The 21852-nt window shown below is 47.4% G+C and overlaps 2 non-coding genes across 2 annotated transcripts; both read left to right on the top strand.

Annotated features, from left to right (window-relative positions):
* The first annotated feature begins 12521 nt into the window (after nucleotides 1–12521).
* LOC147724072 (U6 spliceosomal RNA) lies at nucleotides 12522–12628 on the top strand. Its single transcript, XR_015295410.1, has one exon. It is a non-coding gene; the product is annotated as a U6 spliceosomal RNA (small nuclear RNA).
* A 690-nt stretch (nucleotides 12629–13318) lies between these two features.
* LOC147724071 (U6 spliceosomal RNA) lies at nucleotides 13319–13425 on the top strand. Its single transcript, XR_015295366.1, has one exon. It is a non-coding gene; the product is annotated as a U6 spliceosomal RNA (small nuclear RNA).
* The last annotated feature ends 8427 nt before the right edge of the window (nucleotides 13426–21852 follow it).

Raw genomic sequence — 21852 nt, 5'->3', positions numbered from 1 at the left:
GTCTGCGCACTTTAGCACTGTGGCCCAGTGTAAAGTGCATGCGCTTTCTGAGTGAGTGTGGTGAGATTGGCCTGCCCTCCCATTGGAATGCATGGGGGATATGTATGTCCATGGTAATTCCTGATATGAGAGGAGTCAGGTGCAAGTTTAGTATGTGCAAACTCGTGAGTATAAATGCTGCACAATGGTGTGCACAGATGTATTGTGACTAGTGGAGAAATGCTACTTTTAGAAGTTGGCATTTCTGTGTACAGTGTGTCTGTCTGCCTGATGTGAATTGCATGTCTGGCTTGTGTATTGGCAGGTGCTGGATGATGTGGGTGGCTCCAGGAGCCAGGATGTGTCTGCCCAGTGGTGAATAGGGAGATCTGCATATAGATGGGAGGGAGGAGTTGCACCTGGGACCTGAATAGGGCTGTGCCTTTCCTCCACAATGCTGGCTCTGCCCCCTGTGGTGTGTCTGAGCACCTAGCCCCAGCTGACAAAGGAGAGGAGCTGAGCACAAAAAAGTGCTCCAAAGCTCCCCCAAACCAGTTGCTTCTGTTTTTCCCCCCAGACCTGTGCTGAGTCACCAAGGGAAAATGTTGTATAAAAAAAGGGGCTGTGATCCCATGTAAATGTTCAGTTCCTGTTCTGTTCCTGATGGATGGGGGCTTGCTGCTGGTGGGGCCCAGGAGGGACCACCATGGGGGCTGCCCTCCTGCTTAAGGGCCCTGTGTGCTGGCCTCTGGGCTCTGCATGGCCCCTTCCTTTCTAAAGACCACTTTGCTAGGAGCTTTTTGCTCCATTTCTTTATGCCTGCAGGACTTTACAGAGACTTTCAGCCTGTCTGTGCACTAGGAGCACTTTAACTTACTTTACCCCCCAAAGGAGAAAAGCCTGGGGTCTGTGCAGCGCTACGCTGCAGCTCTGGGCGAGGGAATCCCCATTGTAGGGATTCCCCCCATGATGCCTTAATTGTGGGTGCCACCCGCTTATGTTTATTTTAATTTGCGGGTGCCCACCCCACTTATCTTGATTTCATTGAGCAGGTGCCCACCCTGCGTCTTCATTTGCATTTTTAATTAATGGGCGAGTGCCCACCCGTGACTTGGCTTTTATTACATTATAGCGGGTGGCCGCCCTGCTTTACATTTTTCGTGAAGAGGGAGCCTACCCCTCATTATGACCGGAGTAAAAGAATTCACCGCCGCGGCCTGAGGCAAAACCGGAAGTCAGGCAGCCCGATGCCTGGAGCGGGCAGGATTTCCGCTTGAGGAAAGGAAGTCCCGCTCGCCGCCCAAGATCCGCCGGGATCCTCATAGGCTCCATCTAAAAAATCCCGGTCGCGAGGCAGGGGACCGGGTGAAGCATGGCGAACAGGTGAGGCGGGGCTCCCGTAAGGAGGGAGAGCCCGGCAGGCGTCAGCAGTGAAGTGGAGAGCCCCGTGGTTTGGAGGTTGCAACGCCGGGGGCCCGATGCACATTGTTGGTGCCTTCTCTTTAAGGCAACAGTGGTCCATTACAAAAGCAGAAATAGAACAAATAAATATAGACTCAATCGTTTTTATATTGATTTGACATGCCCAGCTGGACAGAGGTCCAAATTTACTCATTAGCGATGCAAGGAAATATTTACAAACAATATACAAGGTGGGTCACAAGCCTGTGCCCTACTTAACACATGTAAAACATATACAAGGGGGAACAGAACATGAAACAAAGGGATTTTAGGCAAAAGCTTAGGACTCTGTTGTACTGGTAAGTGCACAGTGTCAAAAGTACAACAGAACATTACTTGCACCTTTACACTTAAAAGACAGATAGGTTTTTTGCAAATGTATAAGGTGTAAAGAGTTGTCGATGGTGTTTCGATCCATTTAACATGATATGCGGATCATCATCAGGACATATGATTTATGCCTAACAAAATAAAGCCTCATTTCCGGGGAAGGAGCTGAGGGGATTGCATTGGAGCACTAACCCTGCACCATTCTGGTTATTATTTCAGGCACGTTGACGAGTGATCGATAATGCTGATACATGCTCGGCTCCTTTGACGCTCGACTTGGGACCCCAAATAGGGCATCCCAAAATACCGCACTGGTTCTCCCGATTACCCCAGATCCTGAGCCATGCAATCCCCTCGGCTCCTTCATGGCACATGAGGCTTTAAATTGTTAGGCATAAATCATATATCCTGATGATGATCCGCATATCGTGTTAAACATATCGAAACGCTGTCGACAACTCTGTACACCTTATACATTTGTAAAAAACCTATATGTCTTTTAAGTGTAAAGGTGCAAGTAATGTTCTGTTGTACTTTTGACATTGTGCAATTACCAGTACAACAGAGTCCGAAGCTTTTGCCTAAAAGCCTTTTGTTTCATGTTCGGTTCCCTCTTTTATATGTTTTACATGTGTTAAGTAGGACACAGGCTTGTGCCCCACATTGTATATTGTTTGTAAATATTTCCTTGCATCGCTAATGAGTAAATATTCGACCTCTGTCTGGCTGGGCATGTCAAATCAATATAGAAACGATTGAGTCTATATTTATTAGTTCTATTTTTGCTTTTGTAAGGGATCACTGTTACCTTAAAGAATTTACTCCCAAGGTCCCTTGCTGACTTAATTGGGTTCCCTTGTTGTCCTTAAATATACATTGTTGGTGCTGGCATCCCGTCGCATAGAAGAGACCACATGCAAGGAGTCCGGTAAGAGAGGGCTCAGGGTTGTCCTTTTTTGTTTTAATTCTCGAGCGGCCCCATTTGACAGTAGGCCGCTCCAACGAGGCACATTTATCCCTACAGGGAGGCAGAGTGGTTTTACAGAGTCCCGTGTGGCTCCAACTTTTGGCCCCATTATTTTCAGAGCCTCGTGTGGCTCCCACAATAGCCAGAATTATTTTAGGAAGGCCCAGAGGGGCCCATGCTTTTATTATTTGGGCACATGTTTCTTCCGGGCCCAGTGGTGCCAGGGCCCTTTCCCTACTCCCAGATGCACCGCAAGTAGTGGGCAGCTGCATCCTTTAGGCCCTAAGGTGATATCCCCAGCTGCCCAGCAAGTAGTGGGCAGCTGCAACATTTAGGCCTGCGCAGATAGCGCACCCTTGACTTTCGCTGCTTTGGCGGCGCACCATGACTCTTGGGACATAGAACATTTAAGCCCCTTTTATGAGATGGCCACTTGGCCAGGGGGACTGTTAGGATTGTAGGGCGCCAGGCCCTATTGTGGTTTTGTGGTGCTAGGAAATGTAAAGTATGTAGTATGATTACGCACCCTGTTTGATACCTCTAAATGATTATGAGGTTGTTTTGCATATCATGGTTTATGCTAGTGAGATTATGTTTCACTGTGTGATGTATGCCCCTAATGTGAGTTATGCTTAGGAGGTTAGGGTCTACTGTGTTTAGACTTGTGAGAGGATTGCATAATGTGTTTATGCTGGTGAGGTTGGCGCAGAATGTAATTCCCGCCTGATGTGATACTGTGCATAATGTAGTTTATGTTACAGGTTGATGCTAGGTACAGTGATTACCAGTGGTTACTGTTTGTACATTTATGATCTGTTTTACTTTTACTAAGTTCACTTTGTGATGGTTCTGACAGTGGTCCATGTGGCCACTGGCAAACCCGCTGTTGAATCTTTCGCTGAGTCAGGGAGTGGTCCCACAAGCCTGGAAGCAGGCGATGGTGATTCCTTTGCTCAAAAAACCAGGCCTAGATCCGAAGGCCCCGGTTAATTATAGGCCCATCTCTCTGCTGCCGGCTCTCACGAAGATTGTGGAAAAACACGTGCAGGGTGTGCTTTCCAATTTTCTTGAGACCAACGAGATCTTGCATGCCACCCAGTCGGGTTTTCGTCCCCATCTAAGCACAGAGACTGCGCTCCTGGAGGTCGCAGAAACCATTAAAGGGGTTCTGGACTCTGGGGGCAAAGCCATGCTGGTGATGTTGGACTTGTCGGCGGCGTTCGACACCGTCCCCCATGATGGCCTTCTCGCAAGACTCTTTGAGATAGGTCTGCGGGGGACGGTGTTCGACTGGTTTTCCTCCTTTCTTGCCGGCCGCCGGCAAACGGTCTGGGCTCCGCCTGATTCCGCCGTGATGCCGCCTCTGGGAGTCGGGGTCCCACAGGGCTCTATCCTGAGCCCGACCCTATTTAACATCATCATGACCCCGTTGGCGGCGTTGGTGGAGTCGTATGGTGCCCAGATCGTATCCTACGCTGACGACACCCAGCTCCTCTTCTCATGTAAGAGAGGAGGAGACTTTGAGGAGAAGAGTATCCGGGATTGCCTTGAGGCTGTTTTCCAATGGTTCCAACTGAACAGCCTCAAGTGCAATTCCGATAAGTCCGAGGTACTCTTCTTTGGGTGCGACACAGAGCCAGATTGGCAGGCCTGGTGGCCGATTAATATGTTTCCTCCGTCTTGTTCTTCCCAGGTCGCCAAGAATCTGGGGGTCAAGATGGATAATGGGCTAACATTGAAATCTCAGATCCTCGGGGTGTCGGGCACCTGCTTCGGCATCCTTAGGATGCTGCGGAGGTTCCTTCCCCTGCTGTCCGAGGAGCATAGGAAATTGACAGTGCAGGCTCTGATCGGGTCCAGGTTGGATTATTCCAACATTCTTTACCTGGGCCTTCCAGAGTACTTGCTGCAGCGGCTCCAAGTGGTGCAGAACGCCGCTGCGAGAGCAATCTATGGATTAAATAGACGGTCCAGTGCATCGGGCCTGTTGATAACCTTGCATTGGCTTCCTATCCGGAAACGGATCGCCTTCAAGGCTCTGACTCTGGCCTATAAAGCTCTCCACGCGGTGGGAGCAAAGTACCTTCAAAAGAGACTGGTCTTTTATCAACCGACCAGGTCTTTGAGGTCGGAATCCCTGTTCTTGGCAGTTGTTCCGCGTGTGAAGAGAGCGCGCCTTGGAGGCCGCTCTTTTGGATTGCTGGCGCCACAGTTGTGGAACTCTCTGCCGCTTGCTCTGCGGAGAGCCACCAGCCTGCTGGCTTTTAGAAAAGGTCTTAAAACCTGGCTGTTTACCCAGTAGCTGGTTTTTCTTGTATGTATTTGTTTGGCACTCTGTTCTTTCTTTTATCGGTGTTATGTTATTGTGTTGCAGCCTTTCTTTTCCAATAAAGCGCCGGGACACTCTTTTTGAGTAGCCATGCGCTATACAAAAGAATAAATAACATAACATAACATAACATATAATCCTTTGTAAATATTGCCCAGTGTCAGTTGACACAGTGTATATTGTCTGATTACTATTCTAATGTGATGTGAGAATACAAAGGCTATTTTTGATATACCCTTTTGTGGAGTTCCTTTTGTAGTGTGCCTGGGAAGTTGTAGCTGTGTGCATGCGCAAATGCTTTACACCGGGATAAGCTTGATTGCTCGTGCCAAGCTACCAAGGGGGTGAACAGGGGTTATCTTTGGCATGTAACTCCCTTGCCATGACTAGAGTGGTGGTCTCTGCCTGGCTTTGGGTCAAGCCTTAGCCAACCAGAGATCCCATTTCTAACACCGCTCCATTAAAAAAATTGTTAAGATATATCAATGTAAAGCTTTGTCAGCTGCTATGTATGTAGGGGGCCTTTAGGGCAACACACCTTGCGGCCAGGTTGAAGAGAATGCCTTCCTTAAGCGACTACTGAGTATTCCTTCCTCCATCTCAACTTACCACAAAGAGATTGGGTTAACCTATTTGGAGGATTTACTCTCACTGAAGCCAGTCTTGCTTTGGTGTTCAATTTGGCCCAAGCCTGAAACAGCCTTTATAAAATCTATTATTATTGAATGTCTAGCACTTGATCATGTCTTTAACATCCCCTGGCTTTACTATAATAATGAATTCTTTCAAATGTTACATGATACCCCTGGGATTAGAACAGCATGCAGCGTGTTGGCACTGCATAAGGTCAAAGCCCTTTATTTAGGTGCTAGGTCTTGGAACAAGGCCCTCACCAAGTCTCAGAAACCCATGATAGTTTTATATATGTCAATCACTTCTGGGGACAGTTTCTAATTGTAGCTGACTGTGACCTCAATTCCACAACATCGATTTGTTTTGACAATGCTACAGATAAGTATAATACATTTATTAGTTGGCTTCCCTGTTATGAAGCAAAAACCCAGCGATATGACTCCTTGTCCATGTGATGGTACTTCCAAGCAAAGCACACATCACTTTATTTCATTTTGTAGTTTATATGATGGGCTATGGAGATACTACTTGAAACCTGTTTATATAGAAATAATGATAGGGACTATAAGGCTGCTTTAAGATTTGTGTGTGCTCTGACATACCCTCTTTTATGTTTTTGTATTGCGTCATATATATCGGGGGCAGTCCCTATTAGGAGAAGTTTTGCCCTCTAGTTCGTCAATATGGATTATTTGCACTTTAATTAAGTTTGACGTTTTTATAGTGAGGCAAAGGAATATCATTTGAAACTGCCCTCTTTACTAAATATGAGACTGGGTTCACATTTCCTTTAAGATCCTCTGCGCAACTTTGAGTATCTTCAAGTAAATGAATTGCTCTATTTAAATGGGGTGTAGTGGATTAGGAAAAGTAGTATATTTTAGCTGACAACATGGTGAGACAGGGATCCTTTTTAGACATTGCCTTTAAAGAATGATTATTTACTTTAGGACTCGACTAGCGAACGCAGCTCATGCGCTGCTTCGCTTTTGCGAGACTATTGTTGTCTGTTCGGTGCACGAAGGGAGACAAACCGTGTGCGCGCCTGGACATGCGATGTGCACGCTCATGGCGTCTGTTCTCTGGCTAACACGCTCCCACCACGCGCTCACACGCTATCACTGTGTGCTCATACGCTCCCACCACGCGCTTTTTTAAGAGACATGCATGCGTCTGGCGCACGGCGTGATCACATGTCCTGTCTGCTTATTTTTCTTCAGTGATTGCAACTCTTGTGCTACTTGATTCCCCAGCATCCATGCCGTTAACCCAATAGTCCCACTGACTTCAGTTTCCTCTTCATCCATGTGGTCTATCTGTTTGCTGGTGTCTGGCGAAGGAGGAGGAAGAGCGGGAGAGTTTAAAGCTCCTCCGAGCACCACAGAGCAGGGCGGAGCGTAGAGCTGGAGCGGAGTACGGAGTGTGGAGTCTCTTGGGAGTTCTAATGTCTGACGTCACACCAAGCCGGGAGAGGCAAGTGAGCTCAAACTTGCTTCTTTCACAAAGAGCAGTGGGAGGTATACAGACATTTTCAGCATCAATTGAGGGATTCACACATGTCGGGGGAAGTAGGCAATGTTCCAGGACAGAGCTGCCTATTCACCTCAATGCATTCACAAACCAGACACTTAAAAAAAAATGTAATCTGCCTGGTTCCGTCGAGGAATACTGGCTGTTTAAAAAAAGAAATGCTGTTTATGAAAGCCACCATCCCTGTTGATTTTAGACGGTCTCTGCGGGCCACAAATAGCAGAGCCGCCTGCTGTAGACAATCGAAAGAGGTCAGGGAAATTGGCAGTGTATTAAAGTGAAATGGAAAAAAAATTGATGGACATAAGTTGGAGAAACGTAACACCTTATGATGAGGCTTTTGGCTTGACTATCAGATATACCACAGTCCTATCTGCTTGTCTGCCAACCCCCTGGAAACGTCAACAGTACCATACCCAAGAAACAGTAATCCTCCTTTATCGGAACTCTTTCAAAGAGGATCAGGAGTTTGATAACGGTCCTTGTGCAGCAAAAAGAATTAAGGCACTCTATTCTTCTATGCCCTCTGTATCAGCTAAGGCGAAGGACAGGGTTGCTGTCCCTACTAAGGGAAGAAGTTATCTTCCCCCACACACCCCCATTATGGGGGTGTTTAATGGTTAAGCAAATGGGGATTCACACAGGACTAAAGAAAAGGTGAACTATCTGGCAGGTACTGTCTTCTAAGGCTTTTATTGCCCCTTTCATCCATCTGCTTAGCACATATATGGCAGCGATGGAATAGACTATTACATTGTGTTTCGAATACGCTGCTTTTACACTCCAACAGTTTTACTTCTCTGATGTTGTGTTTTGTTTTTGAATGTTGGTCTAAATCTTTCCTATCAGAAAGATCAGCCGACTCAAAGTTATTAACATAAAATACAACACTTGACACTATTTCAATCAAACGGACCACGGAAGATGTTTGTTGATTTTGACCCCTTTATTACCTCCCATGTCTAACAGTAAGGGGTTAATCTTCCATTTCATTGATTGTATTATGGTTTCCATGGTAATTTAAAACGTTGAAAACAATAAAAAAGCATTTGCAATGAAATAGGTTTCGCAGTTGTGAGAGTCTGAGCTATTGCCATTGTAAATGGCAATGCCTTTTATTTACATGCTGGTTTTCAAAACATAAATAAAGGCATTGTCATTTACAATGCCAATAGCTTAAACTCTTGCAAATGCGAGACCTATTGCATTGCAAATGCTTGTTTTTATAGGATATAATCTTTTTCTCTCTTTAAGGTTGTTTTAATTTATTAATGTTGTATTTTTTGTGCTCTTTTATGGTCAACCTGTTTGAAACGAATATACATTTTTCATTGGCTTGAATAAAAAGACTAACCACACTTCAGATTTTCTGAGCCCGGGTTCATCCGAAAATCCTGTGAGGACAAATATATGGTGTGAGGGGAGCCAAACTGGTGGATTACATTGTACTTCATACACAGTTATTTAAAAGAAGGCTTGTTTGGCTACTTGTAATCAATCCAGTGTACCTACAAGATGAGCAAATTAATCCTTCTTGCACAACCCAGAAGCTGGGAACCAGCCACATTCTGGATCATATGCTGTTTGTTCATAATATATCTTAGAAGGTCTTAATTAATGTTAATGCCATTATCAAGGCACAAGGAGGTATCAGTGCATATGACAAGTGTGACCATTAGATCGAGAAAAGTAGAGGTTTTCACACCCAGTTGGTTAAAGACAGTAGAAGGACCACCACGCTCTGACTGTATGATGTAACATTGTGTTTCATGATGGAAAGGCAACAATATGTGGTGATTATCTTTAGTTTTTGTGGTTTATATACAACGCATACTGCTCATTCTGTGGTGGCATCCAAGAAAAGTTCTAATGTGTAAGGGTCTATGGCTCATTAGTGGATGTCCAGACTGGACTAAAGTTGGTCACTCACTGCAGACAGCTTATTGCCTCGCTCAGTCAGTTGCGCTTTAGTGAAGTGTCTGTTTCATGACTGCTGCATTGATCCTAGTCCCTTTAATCATTTTTAAAATGAACAGTTTTATGATTAAAAAGCAGCAGAGTGTGAGTGGGGAAAATGTAAATGATTTAAAAAAATGTCAAATCCCTAAAAAGAGAGTAGCCTGGCAAGCGACCATTACTTGACAACACCCCCAAAATGGCTACTGGGTAGGGCCTTTGAGATGTTTTGCCTTACAGAGGTTTTAACAGCATCTTCCATTACCTCCTCGTAAGTCTTCCTCGCCCCCTGAGTTACATAGTGAGCTTTAGCTCCACAACAGAACCCTCCAAAGCAAAAAGAAACCACCTCCCACCCCCTCCCAACATGGCCGACCAGTCCCACCTGACCTCTATAAGAGGCGGACCGGCCCAACCAACAGCCTGTTTTTTTTGTTCTGCGCGATACTCTCCAGAGGCGCTGTTCAGGTAAGATGGGCCGGCGTGAGCTGGCCCTTGGGGTTTAGGATGGAGGACCTGCTCTAGCGGTCCCTGGTGCCTTAGGCCTACTAACCCCCCCCCCTCTTCCTTCCCCCGGTCCTGTGGGGCCGGTTAGGTGCTGCTCTAGCGTGCCAAGGGTCTACAGGGGGGGGGGGGCGGCCGGGGGGTGTTTGTAAATGCCCGTGTCTCCCCCGGTCGTTACTAAAGGGCCCTTGCCCGTTGGTGGGCTTCGGGTCCGGCGCTGGTTCCCCTGTGTGTGTGCTGGGGCTCCGGTGGCATTCAATGCGCTGGTCGCATGTGTGGATGTAAATGTTTGCCGTGCATTTGGTACGCAGATTCTGTGTGTTGTGCCTCGCCCGTGGAGGGGCAGGGGTTCATTCACGTGCCTTTGCCCATGGATATATCCCAATGCATTGTGGCGCACAGCCTAGTTGCAGGCAGCACTTCCCCGGGTTAATACCCGAGCCTACGATATTAATGACTTCAATTCTGAGTGAAGTCTCTGAAATGTGCTGTTGGAGTGCGGGGATTTTGTCTGGGTGCACTACGTGCAGGTAATGGGCCGGGTTGTGTGCCTTATTCCCGGCTGCCATAATTTGCTGCGTCCGTCTATAGGCGTTTGTTCATTAGTCACTTGCACTGAGGCCTGGCCGGGGTAGGAGCCTCGGCGTGCAGCACGTACCGGTCGGTCCTACCTCGTTTTCTGCACTGGCTCTCCTTTCCGGCCAGCCTGGGTCTCGGAGGCGCGGCGCTGGTCGCGGCCGCCTCCCTCCGTGCATGTCCTTTCATTCTCCCCTACGGGCCGCGGCGGTTTGCCGCGCTGGTGTTGGTCCGGGCGCCTCCCGCCCCTCAGGGGCGGGGTTTGATTGCCGCCAGGTGCGGCCATTTGAAAATTGACACGGCCCTCTCCTGCTGGCGCTGCGTTTTTGACGCGGCTTGCGTGGGAAGGAGCTAGGGCGCGTTGTTGAACAGACAGCCCTCGCAGGCCAGGGTTCGAATCCTGCCAATGCGTCTGTATCTACGATCCTCGGTGAGTGCATTTCTTCTCTGTGGATTCCGTTTGCCAGTGCACTTCTATTTGGGGTTTTGGCTCAGGAGCGCTTTGCGCGTTCTTTTCGGGGAACGGCATGGGGACTGCTCGAGATACTGTAGTCCTTCTTCTGGCACCCTGGGAGCCCGTGTTTTCCTCCTGTGCATGGGCCGTCAGGATGCGCCGGGCTCAGGTGTGTTGGCACTGCTGGGAACTCCTCGGGGTGGCGGATGTGTCCCCCCTTCTGTCGCAGTCTGAGGGCTCCCCCGGTTTTCCGGCGCTTTCCCTTCTAGGGGTCTTTGCGAGGCGGGGTGCCCCGCCCCCTCCTGGCTTTGTCTCCCTCTCGGTACCCGGTGGGGGAGTATGGCCCACTGGTGGGTAGGGCAGGCCCAGGGGCAGTGGTCTGGCCCGGGACCTGGGTTCGGTTCCTCGGCGGATCTGGGGTGCGATTTAGTCCGGGGTCCGGGTTAGTCGCGCCTCGGGGCCTTTTCCATTCATGGAGTCCCGCTCTGCTTCCCTGGGCAATTGCTTGCTTTTTCTCCACATTCGGCCCCCACAATGCTTTGGATGCCTGGCCTCCTCCTCGGGGGTGTCCGGGACTAAGGAGCTATAGCTCATAGGTTAGTCTTGTGCCTTTGGTGCGGACAGCCCTCACAGACCACAGGTCGAATCCTGCCGATGCTGTAGTGGTATCCCAAGGTGAAAGTTTCGCCTCAGGGGGTTAGACGGGATGAGTCTACAGCTGCTGGCGTCCAAGCGCCTTGTGCCCTTGCGGGGGTGTAGTACGCTGGTCTTGTCTCAAGTTGCGCTACTGGGAAGTGTGACAGGACCCCTACGCGGGGAGGGCACACTTACTTGGTGTTTCGTTCCTGTTTGGAGCTTGCATTTGCCTCCCCCGGCGGCGGGGGTTGTTCCCGGGGTTTCCCTGGGGGCGTTCTCTGCGCAAGTCTCCGGGATCCCTTCCTCTACCTGCGTCCGTTGACCCGCCCTTGCAGGGGTGGGGTCCTTCGGCCATTCCACCCGGATTTCAGGGTGTCGGTCGGGGCGGTCAGGTTTTGGCTCCCGGGCCCGGGTGTCGGTTTTCCGGTCTCGTACTGGTACTGCCGCTCCAATATTCGCCCCTGGATCCTAGCTTTCGGCCCTCTCACTCCTGGGGGTTCCCTGGGGGGGAAGGGGGCTGTCGCCTCCGTTGCGTCCCGTCTTTGGCCGTGGCTGTCACGGTTCTTGGGATCTTCGGGCTGGCTGGCCGGTGACCGGTCTTGCTGGTCTTGCGGTCTTTCCACGAGGTCCCCCCTTCCCAACGGGTTCGGATGCCACCTCCTTCCCTTGTCTATTCTGTGGACCTTGGGTTGGCCTGGGAGGCCGGACTGCGAGTGGGGGTCCCCACTCTCGGTTGCGGGTGCCTCTGTTGGGCTTGCCTTCTGACCCGTGGGTTGGCCCGGTGCTCATGACCCGCCTGGTGGATCTTCTTCGCCGGGAGGGAGTCCTGGTGTTCCCTGTCTGGGCAATTGATACAGCCCGGCCTCATCTTTTTCGTGGGTGAGGCATCACGTCAGGCGGGGTCTCTCCTCCGTCGGCTCCCTGTTCTATGTGCGGTGGTCCCTTCGGTTCCTGTCTCGGGCTTGTCCTCCTTCGGGGGTCAGGTGCCTGGACCCGGTACTTCCCTCTGGGTCAGTCAGGGGGGGGGGCCATCCTTTGGCGCCGGGTCGTTTGGGGGTCGTTGGGATCTCCGGCGGTCGCGCAGCTCCTCGTGCTTCGGGTGTTGCTGGCAGTCCTCCTGGCCTGCCGCCTTGGCACCTATGCTTCGATGTCCCCATGTATTGGCCGTACTCACTTCGGCAACTCATATACAAAAGTTGGGACAATTCTGAGGAGATTGGCGTGGCCCCTGCGCAAGGTGGACTCGCATGTTCGTGAGGCGTTCCATATAACGGGTCAGTCGCCCTGGAAGTGTCGGTTTCGCCGGTCCTGTCCCTTCGGGCCATCCTTCCCCCGGGGTCCGGCTCTGTGACGGCTCGACTATGTCGGATCTTCCTTCGTTGCCTTGTCTCGCCCTGTCCCGGTGGTGTTTCGGCGCCTGGTGCCTCGGCTCGGTCTGCCTCCGGTGGATCGGTTCTGGGTGGGGGACTCGGCCCTCCGGCCCGGGTTCTACTCCTCCTTCCGGGTCCTTATTGCCCGGTCTTTCGCGTGACCTTTCAGTCTGATGTACGCGTTTCCCCCGTGCCCTCTGATTTCACGGGTCCTCGGCTGGATTCGCTTGGGCAGGGCCGGGGTGCTCCTGGGTGCTCGCCTCGGCAGCGCATGGACTTATTTTGGAACATTGCAGAGGAGAGGTGCCTGGCACCCGCGCGTGGTTGCCACGCCTGTCATGGTACGTTCCTGTTTTTGGTTCCCGACGGGGTCCACCGCCCCGGGTTCCCTCTCCTTTGGCGAGCTGGCGGGTCGAGCCTCCGGGCCGATCCCGGATATTCCCGTACCGTGGTGGGGTCCCCCACTCTCGGCGTCGGGGTTGAGCCGGCTCTTGTCGGCTGGCCTGCCTCCTTGTGCAGGTCTGGTTCTGGAGCGGATGTCGCTGCTGGCTCGGGGGTTGTGGCTTTGCTGCTGGGTTCCCGCAGGTCTTCCAGGGCTCGCTTCGGCAGCACATTTACAATATCTGGAACGATACAGAGAAGATTGGCATGGCTCCTGCGCAAGGGTGAGACGCAAATTCGTGGAGCGTTCCATGTTAGTGGAGAAGTGTGGCTCAGGGGTTGGAGGCAGCAGTCCCGGTAGCTGAGATTGGTCCTGGGCCAGGGTTCGGATCCCCGCCTCGGTGGGTCTTGGGCTTAATAACTTCCATGGACTCGATAATTCTCATTCCGGTGCCTACTCGTCTCACGTGTTCACTCTGCAACTCTGGGCAATTGCTTACTTAATCTCCACTAGGGCCCCTGGCGGCGGGATGCCTGACTTTCACCTGGTATCCTGCTGGGGTTGTCTCACAGGGGAATACCAGGACGGGTTCCCAAGGCAAGCACCTTGATGCCTTTGGGTGTTACGTGCGCTATGTATATCGCGATACATTTGCATCCTCCCTCTCTCGTTCTACGAGCTCTTCGGGGTCCGCCCTTTTGGGCCCCGGCCCTCGGTGGCTTGGCGGTTCCTCACCTTTTGGGTGGTTTTTCCCTGGTGGCAGTGGTGTCTGCTGGGCAAGGGGGCGTGCGGGGGTCGTTCCTCCGCTCCCCTCCCTTCTTGCGGGTTTCGCCGGACGTGGTTGTTCCTCCGGCATGACCCCCGTGTCCATCCCGGGGTTCCTTCCCTGGGGCCCCGGACTCGGGTGGTATCTTTACCACTTTTTCCCTGCCGACGAGGTTCCTCTCTTGTCCGTGCTGGTTGTTCGACGTGCTGTTTTGGCTTCTCTTGGCCGCACGTCTTTCCTTGCCCGGTGGGCTGGCCTGTTTTGTGTCTTTTGGCCCGGTTCGTTAGGGCCACTAGCCCTCTTCCCGCCTTGGTCGCTGGCTTTCACAGGCTAGCATCCTTCCCTGCGCTTCGCTGGGTTCGGTGGATCCGGCGGGGGTCCAGGGTCGGTCCGCGGGGGGGCGGCTCTGTCCCCTGGGCCCCCTTCTTGGGTGTCTCCTCTGTGGAGTTTTACCAGGCTTCGGCGTGGTCGTCCCCCGCCTTGTAGGTGGGTCTCTAGCAGTCCCGGGGGGACTTCACTGGGGCCGTTCTGAGTGCTGGAGCTGCGACTCCTGGTTGGCCTTCCTTTCCTGGAGGTCTTGATTTCAGGTTTCCTATGATCCCTGTTTTCTTTTCATTTCTTCTACATCAACCTTGTGTTGGTTTCGCTGCATCACCGTGTGGTGTGGTTCTTCTGGTGGTCAATGAAGCCTTGTTGGCTTGGGTATTTGATCACTATGTAACTCAGGGGGCGAGGAAGACTTACGAGGAGGTAATGCCCCGGTTACTTACCGGTAATCTTCATTACTCCGAGTATAATCTTCCTCGCCACATGAGTTCCCTCCCCCCCTCCCTGTCTGGCTATCGGCTTCATTGTTTGCTTGGTAGATCAGGCTGTTGGTTGGGCCGGTCCGCCTCTTATAGAGGTCAGGTGGGACTGGTCGGCCATGTTGGGAGGGGGTGGGAGGTGGTTTCTTTTTGCTTTGGAGGGTTCTGTTGTGGAGCTAAAGCTCACTATGTAACTCATGTGGCGAGGAAGACTATACTCGGAGTAATGAAGATTACCGGTAAGTAACCGGGGCATGTGTCACTTTAGCTGTAATGAGGTGCTTGAGAACAAAGAGATTAGCACAGTTAATAAATGGTGCGTTGATGTAATGGAGTTCAACACACCAGTGAAACAAGACATGAGGGGGCATATTTACAAGCCCCTATTGCCACCACAACGTCTGTTGTAAATAGGGGGCAGAATCAAAATCAATGGGTGCTGCTGTGGAATGCCCACCGCAACACCCATTACCCTCCGTTTTCACGCTAATCAAGGCGAGGCCCCTATTGCCATCACAACTTCACTGAAATTGGTGGCAATAGGGGCTTGTAAATATGCCCCCTAGATTACACATTTCAAATCCCAGCTCTGGATGTATGGGATAATAATTATAGGACTGTAATAAAGAGAAGAGGTTGCATTATTTCAGATTAGCAAGTTGAATGTGACCATGAAGGAAGACAAGGAATGCAGAGATATAGAAAGGGATGGTTAATGGTGTTGCAAACCATTATCTGGGAACGGCATCAAAACAAGAAAAACTACAGGTATTATAGACAATTTAGACAATTTCAAAGCGCTGCAAATAGCACATTCTCTTTTTTTTTTAAATTGATGGTTTTCAATTCACTTGCCTGGGTTGGTTTAATCAGTCTTTGTGGAAATCAAGTTTGTGGTCAATGGATCACAGAACACGGGAGCCAGGAGCGTTAATTTACTGAGCCATTCACCTGCTCTGTCAAAAGAACGCTTGGAGAAAACACGATTGGACACCATTGTACCAGGAAGCAACATGTTGCAACTTGAAACACTTGAAGAAATATTATACAAAACTGGAAGCAAATCTGCTGATTTTAGAAGAGGGTTCGCAAGAAATTGTGATTGGAAGTTACAAGTTTTTCCGACGAAATCCAACACCATGTCAAACATAATAATATGACCTAGTCTATAAATTATGACTAAATACAAGTTGCCGAAAAATAAACTCATGTAGTAGGGTCCAGCTGCAAATTTAATCACTGGAACAGGCCAAACACACAGGCAACTATACCCGCTTAAATGATGCACACATTTAGCCGCTGTGCGGGCGAATTCTACAGGTGCGCAAGTCAGACGGCCCCCGGCTGTCCGACGCACACGCACCCAAGTGACGTCAGACGGCCGGGGGCTGTCCGAGGCACGGAGGAGGATAGTCACACAATAATGAATCTACTTTCATAATGTGCTAATAAACGCACATACCGTTATAAAGCTGTAACCTCGAGCATGTGGTGGTAGTTGTGTATTCACATTTTTATAGAGCATTAACAGCATTATCCAGTGTTGGACTTGGCCCTTTCTGATGGCCATCCTCAGCTTTTTACCCTTCAACCTCCAATTTTATGAACCTGTTATTGTTGGCTTTTAGGACTCTGTGCGCTTTACCACTGCCAAAGTGCTTGTGCTGTATGGGCAAACTGCCAAGCCAATACAATGAAGGTGCATTGCAGCTGAGCCAAAGATTCAGTCTGCTCTCACTATGTTCTCTGCAAAAAGAACAATTGGTCAACAGAATGCAGAACAATGCCATACATTCACCCCAGTACAGAGATCTGGGCCTAAACCCATTGTTCTTTTGCTCACCATGCCATTCCAGCCATATGCAAATCAGTCTTGACCCTGCGTTCTAAACTGGGGTGGCATGGTGAGAAAAAGAATTATGGATTTAACCCAGATCTCTTGACTGAGGGTAAATGTTTTGATTTGTTCTGCATTCCGTCCATCAATTGCGTGTCTTTTGCTCACTATGTTCTCAGCAGCAGCAAAAGGATCCAGCGGGACCTCATGGAGAAGGAGTCCAGCCTCTTGGGGTCCTCTTCAGCTACCACTTGCACCCTTGCCCCACTGGAAGAATCCAAGCTCCATAAAAGGCGAAAATCTTCACTGGACAAAGGTGCAAAAAGTATCCAGCTGCAAGGGACCTTCTCTGGGCATAAAATTTAATTTGTTCCCAATCATGATTTCCGCCAAAAGTTAACTGCTTCACTGACACCTTGTTAACCATTTATCTGATGATGTAGAGCCATCTTTGGCCACAGTCTGCTACCTTGCACCGTTAAGGGTAAAACTTCTCATTGGGTCAAACATGGGCCCAATATTACTACAATTTGAGTACTGCATACATATTTTACACATTGCCTTTAAGTTAAGCCTGATCTCTTTTGTACGAAGCTAACAGAGGGTTGATCATAGGTGTATTTAGTGAGTTTTATGGTTTACCCTGACACAGATTGTTATTATTATTTGAGGTGGGTTCATACCCCCACCTCCCCAAATAATACTTCAATTTCGAATGTGTTAAGCACAGGTTTATCTAGTGACTTTTGTGGTTCATCCTGTCAAGGATTGTTAATATTTGTGGTGAGTTCTCACTCCCCTAAACTAATACTCCAAAGTCTTAGAGGAAACTGGTGCAAGGCAGTGCTGTAATACGGGTTACACCTATTTTGTGACACTTTATAAAGTAGTAACTTTAGAAGTATAGTTTGCAAGCAGAAATGGTCTTACTTTTTGTATATGTTTGATTATATTAATACTTTCCCGTAAACCTCTTCATAAGTTTGCCTTAAAACCTCTCCTGTTTGGTAAAGATCTCCAGCCATAGGTGTGTGAATCTGGCCCACATGCCTTAGGCACACTCTTTCCAGATATCCGCTCTGCACCATTGAAATACTGCTTATCGAAAGGTTGCAAAACACGGTTGGATCATACGTGCACTGGGTAACTTTCAATTTAAGTTAAATGGAATACATTGATGAGTAAAGAATACTGTAGTTAGATTGTATGTGCTATTTGCTATTAAATGCATAGAGGTTCATTCATAAAGGCATTTTTGAGTATTGTATGTAGTATCAAAGGAGTAGTCTTTTCAGTACTTTTTAATTGTCCCCAAAACGTCCAACTCCAACTCCTTATTAGTAAAAGTGTAAAGAGGGCACTGTTCTTTCTATTTGTACTGATCATATACATAGGGCGTGCTGTGAATATTCCCATATTATTCCCAATTAAGGTGTGTTGGGGCCAATTCACAAAGGCATGTAAGAGTAGTAAACGAGTATTACATGAGTACTACTTATCGTACTACAAAATGCCTTTGTGGCAAGACCTCATTGTTTTGTTGTTTATTTATATTAGAAAAGTCGTCACAGAAATCAAACATTCAGTCATGTGCCATAACTAAATAAAAGATAACATTACAACACATGCACTCAAACTCATACACAAGCGTGTACTAACAACACATACATTACACACACTGCCCAACCTCTCTGACTGTTTTCTTTCTTATTTACAAGTTTATGACTTGACTTTCTTGCTACACTTAATACTATGCAAAATATTCCAAAATGCAGTTGATATAATGTGTTAAAATGTAATAGGAGTAAAAGACCGTTTTTTATCTGTTTTATTTTTAACTACTAACGAGTAGTAGCAGGCTGAACTACATGTTCCCAAGGTCGATGGAGGTTTCTTATCATATAATAGAAAAGCCTCTTGCAAGTGGAGGGTGATAGGGCAGTGAAGCAGGGATGAGCCATCCGGGCTTACGACAATTGCATGAAGCAACTCTATTATGAGATAAGAAGTAGCCTTCACTAACCCTATTACCTTCCCATAAACTGAATGTGAATTTTAGACTTTTTAGAACGAGCTTTTTTAACAGAAAATCGCGATCCACGTGCCCTGTGAAAATAGGACATTTGCAGTTCCTCTGTTAAGCACGCAGTGGTGGAATTTTGAACAGGGGGATGCAATACTCTATTAGACTATTTGATTGGATGGGTGCCCTTTGCGCCCAGATGGACAGTGTTTAAGGCTAAGGCGTTTCATGTACTTTCAGCGGTAATGCTGGTCAGCAAAGTTGTAGAAAAGCAGCATCTCAACACATATATTTAAAGCAACAGATAGAAATCTATGTACAAAGTGGCCAGTTAAACAGCGGTTCATGGAAATATTGAAAACTTACTCCAAGAGAAAATTTGACTTAGGGCCTGTTTTAGAGTTTGGAAGATGGGATACAGCGTCACAAACGTGCCGGATATCCTTTCCGCATTTTACAAGTGCCACAGGATGTAATGCACTTGGAGGTTGTGACTGAAAGTCCCATCAGCCAAACTCTAAAATAGACCTTTACTTTAGAACGTGATTCCGCCATGATGTTATTCCTGTCCTCCGGCTCGTCATGGATACTACTAAGAGCATAACACATTTTTCCTAATTTAAATATGCATAAGTTACTCATTTGTAATTTAAATATTTAGCAGCTAAATTTCATGCACAATTAAATGGCATATTTATGTTCAGCATATGTACACCTTTATGACATTATCCTGATTAATTTCATATACATGAATAACCTTGAGCAATGGTGTATCTGCTGATTACACTGCGGTCAGGCCTGAAATGCAGCAAATACTTTTTGGGGGAGCCCCAGAGGAAGAGCTCGGAATGTGCAACAAGTATCCATGTCAGGGTAGGAGGCCTTGCCGTCCGCATCTCCGTGCACTGTGGAGTAGCTTCACATGGCACTTCTACAGCTTAGAGCACAGCAAAGCTATAAGGAAGAGGGGTTGCAAGACAGTCCATGAGGAACCAGAGCCATGTGAAAAGGAACTACAAAGGAAACAAAGCAAGGGGCAACCACTTTAGGAGGATAAACAATAAAACAGTGGTTCCTATAGTATGGATATCTATTCACGAAAATGCCAGAGTTATCGGAAGTGACATCATTTAACCTTTGAGCTGCCGATGACCTCACAGGAAGTACACCACATGACGTTTTGACCCTGCTGCTGGTACAGGATGTGTTGTCACATGATGTTTGAACTAAAGACATTAAGGCAGTGACACCAGTAAAGTAAAAAAAAAACAATAAATGAAAGATTAAACATGAGGTGTAAAATTAATAAAACAACACAAACAATTCGGATAATTCCATTTTAAAGTTTGAAGTCTACACTTCCTACACAGGTTGATGTGGTTCCAGAGAATCTGAATGAAAATCAAAATCAGTTAAGAAAGATGTTGATGCGAAGTAGTGTTTTCACAACTGTTGCCAATGTTATTACATTTTATGTGTGTGCATTTTAAATGGAGAATAAAAAAGTAATGACTTTGTCTTGATCAAGACGTGAGTCAAGTTGCTTTTAGGAAGCTGGTATCTTAATGAAATAAAGTATATTTCGAAATTTCTACGAAGTGCTGGGGTTTTCAATCCTATGCAGGTCTGATGGGAAAATTCTGAAGTTCTGATGGGAAAAATAAAATAGTATTCTTCAGCATTAGATAGTTGTGTGATTGCTAACATGAAGAAAGTCTGCAGATATATATGTTTCTCTCATATGTACACCTGTCCTATCTTTTTGTGTGCTGAGTTCTCTGCCACAACTGTGGAGTCTCTGGACTCACAAATTTGCTATTTAAATTCAGTTTTGTAAATAGTAAAAAAGCATAAACTGACATAAACATGTAATGTAAGTTTTCCTTTGTGAATCAGGTCCCCGATGTGTGAAGTTTGCTTGTGTTGCCATGCAGCGCAGTTTGTTCTGTATGTCAGTTTCAATACTGGCCCGAGACTCATTTACATATGGTTAGCCCCTGTCTTTCGTCACACTGGGTGTGCAAACAGTGACGACTATGGCGCCCAAATAAATTACCACTTGCTGAGATTTTTTATGTTAATTTTATGTAAAACTTTAAAAATAAAACAATAAACCATTGCAAATATAAATACATGCATAAACCTAAATACAAACAAAGGAAATAACTAATTGGTATTTCAAAGTTCATAATGCTTCACAAAGAAGGAGCATGAGCGTTCTCCCAAAACCCATCACAACAATGTTCAAAATATTAGTGTCAGATAAAACACTCAGTAATCTTAAAACAAAGCTCGAATCTATGGGCAATCGAGCAGGTTTGGTCTTGCAGTGTAGACAAATTGGAGTTACATATTCGCTATCAGATGCACAGAAATAGCATTGCCGCTCCGAGAGAGATATGACCCTCTACTTACTGAGTAAATCTAGAGTAATGATGTGACCAGTTCAGATATGCAGTATCTCGAAATTGTTTCTGCGGTCTAAAAAGATCATCACATAATGCACTTTCAGAAGTTAGTAGGGAGTATATAGCATAATAAGTAGAACAAGAAAGCACACTGTATGAAGGACAAGTCGGCTGTAGTTGACAACTTTTTTGTCCAGGTTAGTCTGAATTTATAATTTCTAGCTGTGGTATTTAGATCAGGAAAACCTTCAAAGGAGCACAGAAAAGACAAAAATTGTAACGTTTCAAAGTTGCATTCAGTGTCATAACCCAAGATGATGTCTGATCAGTCTTAAGGTAAATCCCTTCTAGCAGCATTTGAATTCCTCAAATCAAGAACTGTAGAATTCTGCACCAAATAGATATTTTTGGGTAGTCATTGAGCAATGACCGGAAACCAGATTCAACAGCAGTAAGTTAAGGCCAGAGCTGTTCTGGCTTTAAAACATTGGAAGAAAAGTCACAAAGAGTAACCTTAAAGTGCTGATGGAACTTTGGCGGAGCGCTAGAAACTATGCTAATTGACGTTTCAGTTGTCTCGCTATAGACAACTTCAAAGCCAGCCGTATTGAATACAAAACTATAGAGTGGAATGTGGGTCAGACCATTGATCAAGATCGGATTAAATTCTTGTCTACCTCAGTTCCAAATTCTTTTTTGGGTGTCTTTCCTCCTTGTCATTGTGTTTGTACCACCCCAGGAATTTTTCTTTTGCTTTTGCATTTGATTGTCTAAGTTATTTCCTCCCACTGCTGATGCAATGGAACTCTTTTCTATTAAGCATTTAGCACTCTATGGTATTGCATGTGTTGCCCTTGCCTCCCTCATTTTTTTCTTTATTCAGTGTGTACATGTACTTATGTACA

This window comes from Lissotriton vulgaris, chromosome 4_1 (genome assembly GCF_964263255.1).
Source record: "Lissotriton vulgaris chromosome 4_1, aLisVul1.2, whole genome shotgun sequence".
Taxonomy (NCBI): Eukaryota; Metazoa; Chordata; class Amphibia; order Caudata; family Salamandridae; genus Lissotriton; species Lissotriton vulgaris.
Note: the sequence above shows the minus strand (reverse complement) of the source record. Positions and strands in the feature narration are given on the sequence as shown.